Here is an 11,710-nt window from a genome sequence, read left to right as displayed (position 1 = left end):
CAATAACTTCAATCAACCAACCAACCAATCAGCTTCATCGATACATATATACATTTAGTCTAGTGTTGTCTTTTCTTTTAAGCCCCGTGGCTCGTAAATCTGTTACCCACGACTGTTATCCATCACCCGTATACGCCTACACACAAAACATCAAAACAAGAACATCCTTCGACTTTTTCATTCAACGAATGCCAAGTAGGCATACAACGTCTTCGTTCCCTGTCTTTCCAAATATAAACATACAACGACTGGGACGAAATAAAAAAGCCTTCTTTTTAGTTATAGATGATAAGTGGATTACAAACCCTGTAAAGCGTCGAAGGCTTTTATGTGAGCCCTAGTGTAAGTAATATGCGGACTGTCAATCGGCAGATTAATCCCGTTTTCGTCATTACCCATTTCTTTCTCAAACGAAATAAAAATCTTTCTCAAACGAAATAACCCAAAGGTGAGAATTAAACATCTAAAAATATATTTTTCCTGAAAAACAATCCATCAACATAAACGAATATCAAAGACCTTGTTGTATTTTATTTAAAATGAGTTATTCCGTGCCAAAATCTTTAACATAGATGCCATAGGTACATGTGCTCCATTTTGCTATTTTAAGCGTTGAAGACTATCATCGGCCATTAAATTCATACCACTGTTCATATCACGCTCTGCAGGGTCACATCGCATATATGAATCAGGCTACAAACGCTGAAGACTATCATCGGCAATTAATTCATACCACTGTTCATATCACGCTCTGCAGGTCACATCGTATATATAAAACCTTAACAAAGAAATGGACAAATGGGCAGGCTGACGGCAACCTCTGCGACAATAAAAGTCGGCCAATTCTGCTCAGTTCTGTACTATTATAATCAAATAATCAAAGGAACTGAACCGGAACATTCGTCAGTTCGTAAAGCTGATGATGAGTGCGACGGTGTGAAAATTTCTCTTTGTATACATCCAAAATGATTCGGTAGACGACAAGGCCATTTGATTCTTCTGTGAAATAATTCCTTGCCACTGTAGTTAAACTTTAGTTTTCCCCTGTCTGCGTTCAAACTAAGTTCACAGTTTAGTGTTTTCAACTCTGTTCGCTATCACGGGTAGTTCAGTTCTTTCGCTTCCGCCTGTAACGATTTTGGTGGACACGTTTCTTTATAGTCGTAGTACAGGATAAAGTTATTTGCCACAATTGGAGCAGGCAGACTGATGAGAATGAGTCCAACAAATGTACATGACACCCCTAAAACACAGCCTAATGGACTTTTCGGGTAAAAGTTACCATAACCCACTGACGTCATCGTAATCAAGGCCCACCACATGGCTGAAATGCGTTGGAGAAGGAATCTTGTGAGGTCATTTCCAAGTAAAACAAAGCAAAGGCGAAAAAGATAGCAGGAAACAGCGCCAGAAGACCAAGTAAGACAAGTTCCTTTAGGCTCGCCCGTAAAGCAAGGGCCAAAACGTTAAATCCGCGAATATAGGAGGCAAAACGGTGGATCCGTAAAACTCGCGGAGAGACGGATAGCGACAAATTCCGCGGTAATCCCCGTGTCTCCAGAAACTGCTATTTACCATTCCAGAGATGTGCAACGTGAAAACTTGAATGATATGAGCCATATCGGCCAGGGCAGCAAATGAGGTGAGGAAAGCTTTCTTGTCTGGACACACAACTAACGTGATGAGGAATTCCACGAAGACTAAATTGGCCAGAGTAAAATCAAAGTAAACGATTGCTGAAAGTTGTATAGTTGTGGACAGCATGTGGAAGACGTCAGTAGTAGTGGACGCATTGCGCCCAGTGTTTAGGGAGGTTGTGCTGCTGAATGGCATCGGCGTACGATACTGTTCTGTTGTACTCAAGATATACACCACCAATGATAAAAGCACCAAGAAGCTGCTAGAAAACGAGTACACCTGCAATCAAGATTAGAAAAGACTTTAGTTATATATAACATAATGGCTATATGTCTCGTCAAAGAAGAATCGCTGACTACAAGACCATCTAAGCAGTACACCTATATATGCGTCATAGCTTATTCTTGTTTGAAAAGCAAAAATACATATTTAATTGCGTCACTTTCTTAAGAAAACAGTACATCATCAGTCTTGAATGAGGTACTTATTGTGGTGTTTACACAGGTATATTAATCAAACCAGTTGTATTAAAGGAAAGCAATAATTCTGAAAGTCAGCTAAGTCTGACATTTGTGTACCACTCGTAAGCAATGCAGTGGTAAAAATCTTGTATGGCATGTTGACTGATAGCATCCATTTTTTATAATGGCGGCTATCAGCCACCATAGTATGCCCAATGTACGTTTAGCTATACCAAGCCAATTATTTTTATTTCAGTTCAAGTGTTTAATTGTAACGGCAGATATCGGTCATTTTCACCAGGCCTTCCGCGCTCCCGCGGTTTTGTAAAACCGCGCCCTCCGCGTGTTCCGCGATCCCGCTCCCCCGCGCAACGCACCTTCCGCGCCTTCCACGTCCTCCGCATCTTCTTAATTTCTGCTCATGCATATTGGTCTGACAGTATTCTACACTGCTGAGTAAAAGGCAAAGAGACAGACGGTTATTCGTTATAGTCCATTTCTTTTAGCGAGTCACCTATATTGAGCTGTCTGTAAAATTAGTCAGGCCTTTAGTCAGTGACACATAACAACACAAGCTCGACTCATTGATATGCTGAACATCCATCTTATTGGAAAGAAAATGCAGCTAAGATGTTTTTTCTAAATCATAATATTAAACTCCATAAGTTTAATTTCGACCCCAAGAACTCATTACCTCTGGTGACGACATAATTATTTTAAAGCATCTTGCATGCTGGACAATGGGAGTGGAGAGTAATTTGTTTGACTATGCCTGTCTTAACAAGAGATTAGAACAAACTCCTCGCACCAGCACACTACTGTCTCTGCGAATAGACTACATGGCTTTAATGTCCCAATATCCATCTCTAAATCTATACTGCCGTGAGATCATACTACAAGAAATAAAATAAACTTCATTTATTAGTATTATGGTAAACTAAAACGTGTAAATAATTTCAAATATATCGGTGTCAGTAACAGGGGTTACCGTTACGGCCATAGCAGTTTACAGGTAACTGGTGTCGCCCTCAGTGAAACATGTTGAACTCCGTCCAATATCCAGCATGCCACTGTTTTTTAAATAATTCTGATGTCACATGAGGCAATGTGTACTTGCCGTGGAAACCGAAGTTACAAAATTATGAATTAGAAAAAAGTTCTAACTTCATTTTCTTTGCACGAATATGAACTTCAAACATCCCTATGTGTAGTGCTTGTGTTGTTACGTGTCACTGACTGAAGGCTGAATATATGAGACTCTCTAAAAGAAATGGACTATAGGTAAGGTAATGTATGCTCGACCATGTTTACGTTTGCATCTGCGCTATGTGATTGGTGTTCAGACGTATTAGCCCCAAAGAAATACTACGTGTTTCCATAAAACCAGGCTACAAGGCAAACATGTGACAGGTCTGTACATCAATGAGCTTCGTCAAATTTGTTTCGGAGCATCGATAGCGTTAATATGTGAGCGTATGCCTGTTCAACAGTTCAAACGAACTCAAAAACGAAGTACACATATTAGGCATATTTGCCGGTCAGATCAATGACATTTATCATGTGAGCATAATGTTACTTAGTTATTCAAATATCTGTGATATAAAAGCATTAATTCCCCAAAGAACTGAAATTCAGCTTTGAGAAAAACCAAGAGATGGTCAAGCCAGTCTTTCACAACTAATATTACTAATTCCTTTCAGACAACAGACATCATGAATGAGCACTGAAGGGAGTATTTCAGACGCCTGGGCCAACTGCTGTTGGGTTGAATTGACTTGCCGCTTAAAACAAAATCAGAATAAATGTCTTTGTGTGGTTCTCTGTCCAAAATGATTTAGATACAATGTTAGTCAACATAAAACTGCAGGCCGTATTGGACGAAGTACATTAGCGAGTGCCCTTTTCATCCTTCCTGATATTATTGCTATTTTACTGACGGCTCATGCATATCATCAAACAAAATTAAACCGGAACACGTCGAGGTCGCGGAGGCATTTCCGCGCTTTCCGCGACCTCTGCCTTTTGCTTGCAGGTAATACTTTTGAAAACGGATATTATTTTACATTTAAAATATAAAACCTTCGTTCCTGATATACGATACAGTACGCATTTACAGAATTAAACTGAAGCATACGCTATTTTCCTAACGAAACAGCTATTACATGCAATTGGTATTCAATACAAATACATATTCTACAGATTACGAACCTTCAGCGGCTGGCTTACTTTTATCGCTTTAGATGATTTTGGATAGGTCCAAAATGCCCAAATCTGGGACTTCATCGACCAGTCTAACTTGGACAGAAATTTCTTTTCACAAAGTGCGTCAAACACCTTCTCAGTTTTAGTTTGGATTGAAACTTGGTCAGTTGAATCCGTGAATGTTTTCCAGCAGCAACTGGCTATATCCGCCCACAGAAGTCTAGTTCCTTTTCCAAAGGCTTTCCACAGCCGTCCTGCGGAAGGTGAAGCTCTCAAGCCCGGTAAAATTCCAAAATGTACTCAAACAGAAAGCAATTCCTGTAGAGAAAAAACACAGACAGTTGAATGGTGGCTGAGCTTTTGTCACAATCCACCAGCTGAGCCAATCGGGTGTTGGGGACGTTCAATAAAGTGGGCACGTCTGTAACAAAGCGACGTCCTCCCACGTCGATAACAACTTTGTTGTCTTCAGAGATTAAACGCGACATTTTCAATGAGTTTTTATCACAATAGATTCCAGAGGAAAGATTTTCATGTCCATTATCCATTTCAATGTTCTCCGGCTAAAACAGACCTGCAAGATCGTTACCTTCAAAGGGACAATTTACAAATCATCATAAAGCATTCAAATATGAATGTCATTTTTTAGAAGAAAAGCAGTATCAAAGTCAAGGTCTGAATGTTGGATGCTACATCTAATCTCAAATGTCTCACAATCACTTCATATTCTGTGCAGTTTTGCAGCCATCGGGTCCATAACAGTAACAGCCTAGCAGTCGTTTGATTTTGTTTTGTCCACGAAAGATCCAAAATCATTAACGGATTATTCATGAACAACCTAACACCTGTGTAGAGCATAGTTATACAGAAGCAACAAACGACAAACAAAACAAAAACAAATGTTACTTGACAGTAGACTGCATTATTTATGTTAATATAACCAGTGCTAAATTACCACTCGTGTTTTCTCACTTTCGACCTTGTAAATTATAAAGCCAAAAGCGCGCCAAATGCCAAACAATGGGACTGTATAAACATAGCCCAGTTAACACTGCGCTTTTACCAACATAGTTAACTATAATTTAAAAAAAATAACCGATTTATTTACTTAAATGGCTTTTAGCGCCGAGCTCAAGAATTTATTGTGTATATTACGGCGGCCATGTTTATCGATGGAAGAAGTCCGAGGAACCCAAATGAAACAAGTACCTTCAAAAACCTCCAGATTTAAGGCCTCAGACGCTAACAACTCTGCTGTATCCTACAATTAAACACGGCATCTTGAATGGTTTTACAGAGTTCATCGTTAACATCTGCCAGATGATAGAATTTTCATAACAGAAGTTACAACCGTCTCGATTTTGTCTGCCCTCCATAGGTCATTAGGCTTATAGGATCGTTATCTTGAAAGGAACTATAGTTATATATTTACGACAAACATTTCAAATACATATGTTGCGTGTATGTACCTCAAAAAGAAAAAAACGTCTACATCTGCTCATAACTAAACCATTCAGTTAGTGTGTAATTCTATAGCTACCAGGTCTCTGCAAAGGCCTGGAACCCGAACATTTCTGTTTTGATCGCAAAAAAACATCATTAACCAACAAACACTTGTAGTAGGTATAATTATACAGTAAGCAACGAAAGAAACAAAACAAGAACAAATGTCCGCTGAGTAGAGAGTGCAAATATGTATATGTTAATGTAACTGATCAAATTCACATGCTTCAAGGTATAGTGTTAAATAGCAGTAAAGCTTCGATTACCTACTAACTCGATTTACCACGATTCGAAATTGTTTGCAGTCGCACAGTTCCACGATAGTCACGTGATTGCGTGAAATCAATCAGTGCCAAAAATATGTAGACGATTCATGAAGACTGTTTGCAATGCTCGTATGTATATAACCCGTATGACAAAGTCGAATTGCTTAATATTAGTCAGTATTATGTACGCAGGTGGCTTTTAGGTGGTTTTTGTGCAAAGCACAAAAACACACTTGTGTCCAAACCAACCGCCAATCGCGGTGGCTTAAGATATCTTCAGGTTCTAGCACATTCGCAAAGATCACGTAGTCGTGAGTTTGGGTATGATTGGGGCTAAACCAAAACCGACATTCAGCGACAAAGTACTGTATAAACATAGCGCAGTTCACTGCTACAAATAGCGAATTGTATAACCATTGTTAAACAAAAAATACTGCGCCGTGAATAAGTGTACAGTGTAACGTATAAAAACCCTGCGTTATTTCCTATACAATTGATTTAAAGTGTCTGGGGAACAGCATTTATATTCTAGTTAATGGTTTATCTTGAGAAATACATACACAAAAGTTTTGAATTATGTTGCACCAATTGCTTGTAGATGACCACAATGGACGAGAAAGTTGTTCTCCACCAATGAGCCTTCACCAAAGAGGCCACAAGCGTAAATCAGCTCTCGCTAGTACAAATACATGTCCGTCTTCACGCACATCACGTTTAGGATGTTTGACAGCTACCTACTGAGGTGATATGTATCAAGAAAAACGCTACGTAAATGCAGTTGTTGTAGTGGATACTTATCTGTAATTTGCTTTGGACGCGTCTGAAAGGCACTGAACAATATTCATCAAATATGAACTGTAAATTGGCACAAGTAAAACACAACAAATCTGAAACCAACATAGTCCTATCAAGACCTCCAGGAGAACAAGACAAGTAGCCCCGCCAAAGAGTTTGAACATCTGTATGGGTTACATATACTTGGGTTACAGCCAACAATTTCAACCTTAAGACAGCCGAAAGCAGCCTACTTGGATCGATCACCTGAGGAGTGGGAAGGTATTGTCCAAGTCTGAAATAAGACTACAACATGGAGATGGAAGACCAAAGCTGTGATCATTCCTAAAATGGTCACACGTAAACGGTGAAAGTCGCCCTCTTGCCAATTTACCTTAGAGTTTTACTCTTACTATCCATGTACATTTTTAAACAGTATAGCAACTCAAGCGTTCCCACAGCACTATTTCTTAAAGCAGTAGATAATAAAGAAATGTGGTAACAATGACATTAAAACAATGTAATCTCAAAAAATGTGATATCAAGATATCACATTCACAGAACAGATGAAGGGATGTTAAGATGGGTGACGGCAGTCAATAGGTCATGGCGTGAATACAGAGAAAAACAATCTTAACCATAGTCTCAATAATGACACTATAATTAAATATTGTTCACAGAGAGTGAAACCAGGGCAGGGACGACAGTGTGACAGTTGGCAAGGGTCAACCGTAACCGGTGAAATACGGCCTCTTGCCAATTTACCTTAGTCAGGGTTTTAATCTAACTGTTCATGTAAATGTATAAATAGTTGCAATTTACATGCCCCTAAGAACTATAGTTTAAGCGAATTAGGTTTTTAAAAACGCAGTGATGTCAACTGCAATTTTTTAGACGTCACTTGTCTAGAATTACTCCAAATGCTGTGTCGTCATTACATTTAACATACAATAACATTAAAACCATGCAAAGAGACCAGGCCTCCGGGAAGCTTAGTCCACCTGCAGAATACTGGTTTATGCAGGAACACAGTACAACTGCAGGCGTACAGCATATATAGAATGAACACTATTCAAATATGAAAGCAGTTCCTCGCCTTGATTTTAAATTATCGCGCTCACAGCATACACAGGTCATAGACAGACGAATGAAAGTGAAGCTGGACGACGGCTTCCACATTCAATTGGAGAGCAAGAGTAAGCAGTCCCAACTATCGTCTCCGCAGCGACAAGACCCTAATATAGTTTGAAAGAAATGTCTTAATTTGGTACTTTCCTGTAATGGACTCATACAGGTATTGGTTGAAAACACACATACAAGACCAAGAAATCTTCAAATTTGGACCATATCTATGATTGTGCCCATTTTACACATGGAGGAAACAGGGTTGCACTGAATAAAACAACCACCCTTAATTCGATAGGTACCAGGGGCCGATTCCATAACGTCAATTTTGACTTAGGTCAAACCTTGTTTTGGGACCCTGTGGATGAAAATTTTGACCAACCTATCAATGTTATCTTAAGACAACTGTGTCAAATTTCCATTACCAAAAACTAAGCATTCTGGCAAGGTTTGAAATATTGACTTGTCAGAATTCTGTTCGTGGAAACTTTCAGACATATGGGGGATCTTAATGCTGGATTAGAATACGCGTTTTAGAAGACCAATTGCACAATAACGTCCCAGTGTATCAAGTGATGGGGTTTCCAGTGAGCGTATGTTGGTTTAAATTGGTCTGTTTATATACAAGTTAGTACCGATGCTATCATGCCCTCAGACTGGTACGTTTGGTGCTTCTGTGTACCATAACTGCGTTATGAAAACGTCTTTAGATTGACTGAGATAATCTGTCCGTGTATTAAGCAGAACTAGACGCGATCTTGAATGCTTTAATTGTTCCTTCTTTCAGATATAAAACTATTATAGTTTAGTATATTCGTTATATTTAGATTCTCTTAGTGGCTTACATTAGGCAATGGCAGCCTTTACGTCATCCAAATGCGCAGTTGTACCACGCGGAGTAGTTTTTCTGTCCTCTGTATTTTCTATTTGCGTTGACATTTTTTTCTCTTGGGTTCCAGGTCCTCAGGCGTACATAACTGGCAATGAACAGGCAGGTAGTTAAACCGCCTTTAATGTTAAACTTTTCGTATGTCTTAATCCTTTATGGTCATTCATAATTAAATAATCACAAAACTGATTGGGACAATTCAGACAAGGGACTTCCTTATCACGGCTATACTCATGTTGTTCCTAGCAGAAAGCTGAAATCCTGTGTTTCTGACTTCTGACTGACTGACCAAATGACATCGCCTGAGCGGTTTGAATAAAAATGTTTAATAAATGAAGGGCAGCGTGCAGTTTATCCCGGATTTATCACAATTTTTTCACCAGAAATCGCCTAAATTGCGTCTCCAACAATTTCCACTTCTTCCAAGAGTTTCCACCCCCTCGCCTCCCAAATTTTATGACCCAAGCCTGAACACCGCTAACATAACATAATTTCAGAAAATATACCTAAAGTAATTGTATGTTTATATTACGCAATATGGTACATTTTTTTCTGTTGTTGAAAACGGCTTAGAAATAGGGTTTTCAAATTTTACTACGAAGACAGGAAAGGCATTGTAAGAGGGTGATCAGATGCTAGCGGTGGTGATGTCGTTGTACACTTTGGTTGAAGTTTTTGGCCAATCTTAGGGTTGCCGTGGCCACCCAAAGTACACATATAACCAACTGTCGGTAGCGATTCCATATCAAAGACCAAGGAAGTCTTTTACCTCATAGTTGAACATTTTGCTCAGCTATTCACAGAGTTGCAATTACCCCCTATAGTACATGGATTGCCAAATGCAGTGCGCATTTTGCATATATCAAACACCTCTGTGGTAAATTTCCCCACAATGTCTTTTACCACCACACTGATGCACTCATAACACATAAAGTCACTGCTCTGCAATCCCTACACATACACTGACATAAACAGTGATAGTTGTGACGGTATAATAATTTTGTTCTTTCTTGATGATTTAATGGCGAGATCTTAACGCCATATATATAATTAGAGGATAATGTCTGTGCAAGATAGTATCAATCATTCCACGTTTTTGGACGGTTTAGAGGCCAATATATGAATGTATCACATGACTTGAACATTTTGCAGTTATACAAACTGCTTAATCGGGCGAGCTATTTGTATTCTCTGAATGCCTTGTCGATTTTAGAGAAAACGAGTTTGTTTCGTTTGGGTGTTTAACTCTTGTAGTACTTTTAATACACCAATGTGCATGTACCAGTAAATTTGGTAGGGCTACCTTCAACACAAGTGAAAGAAGCCCACTACCGGTACGGAAATCACACTTAAAATTGCAATCTGACCAAAAACCCACCCGTGCAAGACGACTCGTCTAGTGACTAAAATCTGATACTAAGGACGGTAATTGCCATGTAAATAATTTTACGTCTTCATGACGCATATTCGTTGCAAGTTTTCAATGGCATAAAAAATAATGTTTAAATATTCAATGTTAATTTACCTAAACATTGAATAGTCATTTTTGGGCATGGTTTGTTGAATAATTTCTTTGCTATAAATATTTTTTTGTGTTAAAATGTTTACAATTGTAAGAAGTGGGCAGTTTTGTCATAATTTTTATTTCTAAAGTGCCATACATGGGAAGGTCTTCTAGCAACCTGCGGATGGTTGTGGCTTTGCCCGGTTTCCTCCCACCTTAATGCTAGAAGCTGTCGTATAAGTGAAATATGTATAAGTGAAATGTCAATTTTAGCAACAACATACATTAAATATTGCTGGGGGTGTATTCATTGAATTCAGTTCAGTCATTTTGGTGTTTATTGCATACATTTACAACATTAAGGCATATAAAATGAAAACAGCTAGAGCAGAAAGGGTACATAGAATTGCGTAATATTACAGGGTGTATTGCACAGAAGAATAATTCACTGTAAGCAGGTGAATGGGTCGAGGAGGTTGATTCCTTTCGATGTTGATAGACCATGTGGATATAGCAGGCTGCTTCCATATACATTTAAGGCGAAAGAATGGAAAAGTTCCTCTCGTTTGAAAATGTGCCATTCAGGTCTCGTCAAAATATTATTGATTGGCGAAGCACAATTTGTACACAATAGATCTCAGCTTATTGCTGATTTAACATTTTAGCCCCCTGTGTTATTGTAAACTGTCTTAACCCAAAATTAATTTTCTTTTACTTTTCGTAGAGTTGATTAATAATGCCTCGGAAACCAGAGGGATAAAGTCAATTGGCCGTCGCCATAAGACAGGCTTACGATATGGAAAACGAACTGAAGAAATAAAATCTGCAAGACTTTCTGGAAATGACAAGCCTAGGATCAGGTATCCTTTTCCAGCAGAGACGACCTACTTTTTCTTTGATTGCAAAGATTGCAAAGGGTGCACATTCACCATCCATCAGGTCTGTCGGAGATGAAGCTATGGATACAGAAGGATCATGTTCCAATGAATTCTCTTTGGTTGCAGACCTGACACAGATGTGTATCGTGTGTATGAAGATCTGATTCATCACAGATATACAGAGATACAGATTTCATCCTTGTGAATTCTACAGATATTAAATTATTTGCAGAAATATGACAGTGAAATTCCTGGAATCGAGTGTTGTGTGACAATTCTGAGGAAGGCATATCATGCAAATAGTCCACAGGCAACCCCATAGTGCTCGTCATGACCTTTGACAGACAGCACCAGTTTCTTGTTCAACAATAGAAGATATTTATTCTCTGTTGCGAACACTTTCCAAGCTTGCCGTACGTATTGGCAGGTGTGAGAATGAATTCACATCAATGCAACCGAGAGTAAATGCT

This window comes from Liolophura sinensis, chromosome 9, assembly GCF_032854445.1.
Source record: "Liolophura sinensis isolate JHLJ2023 chromosome 9, CUHK_Ljap_v2, whole genome shotgun sequence".
Classification (NCBI taxonomy): domain Eukaryota; kingdom Metazoa; phylum Mollusca; class Polyplacophora; order Chitonida; family Chitonidae; genus Liolophura; species Liolophura sinensis.
Note: the sequence above shows the minus strand (reverse complement) of the source record.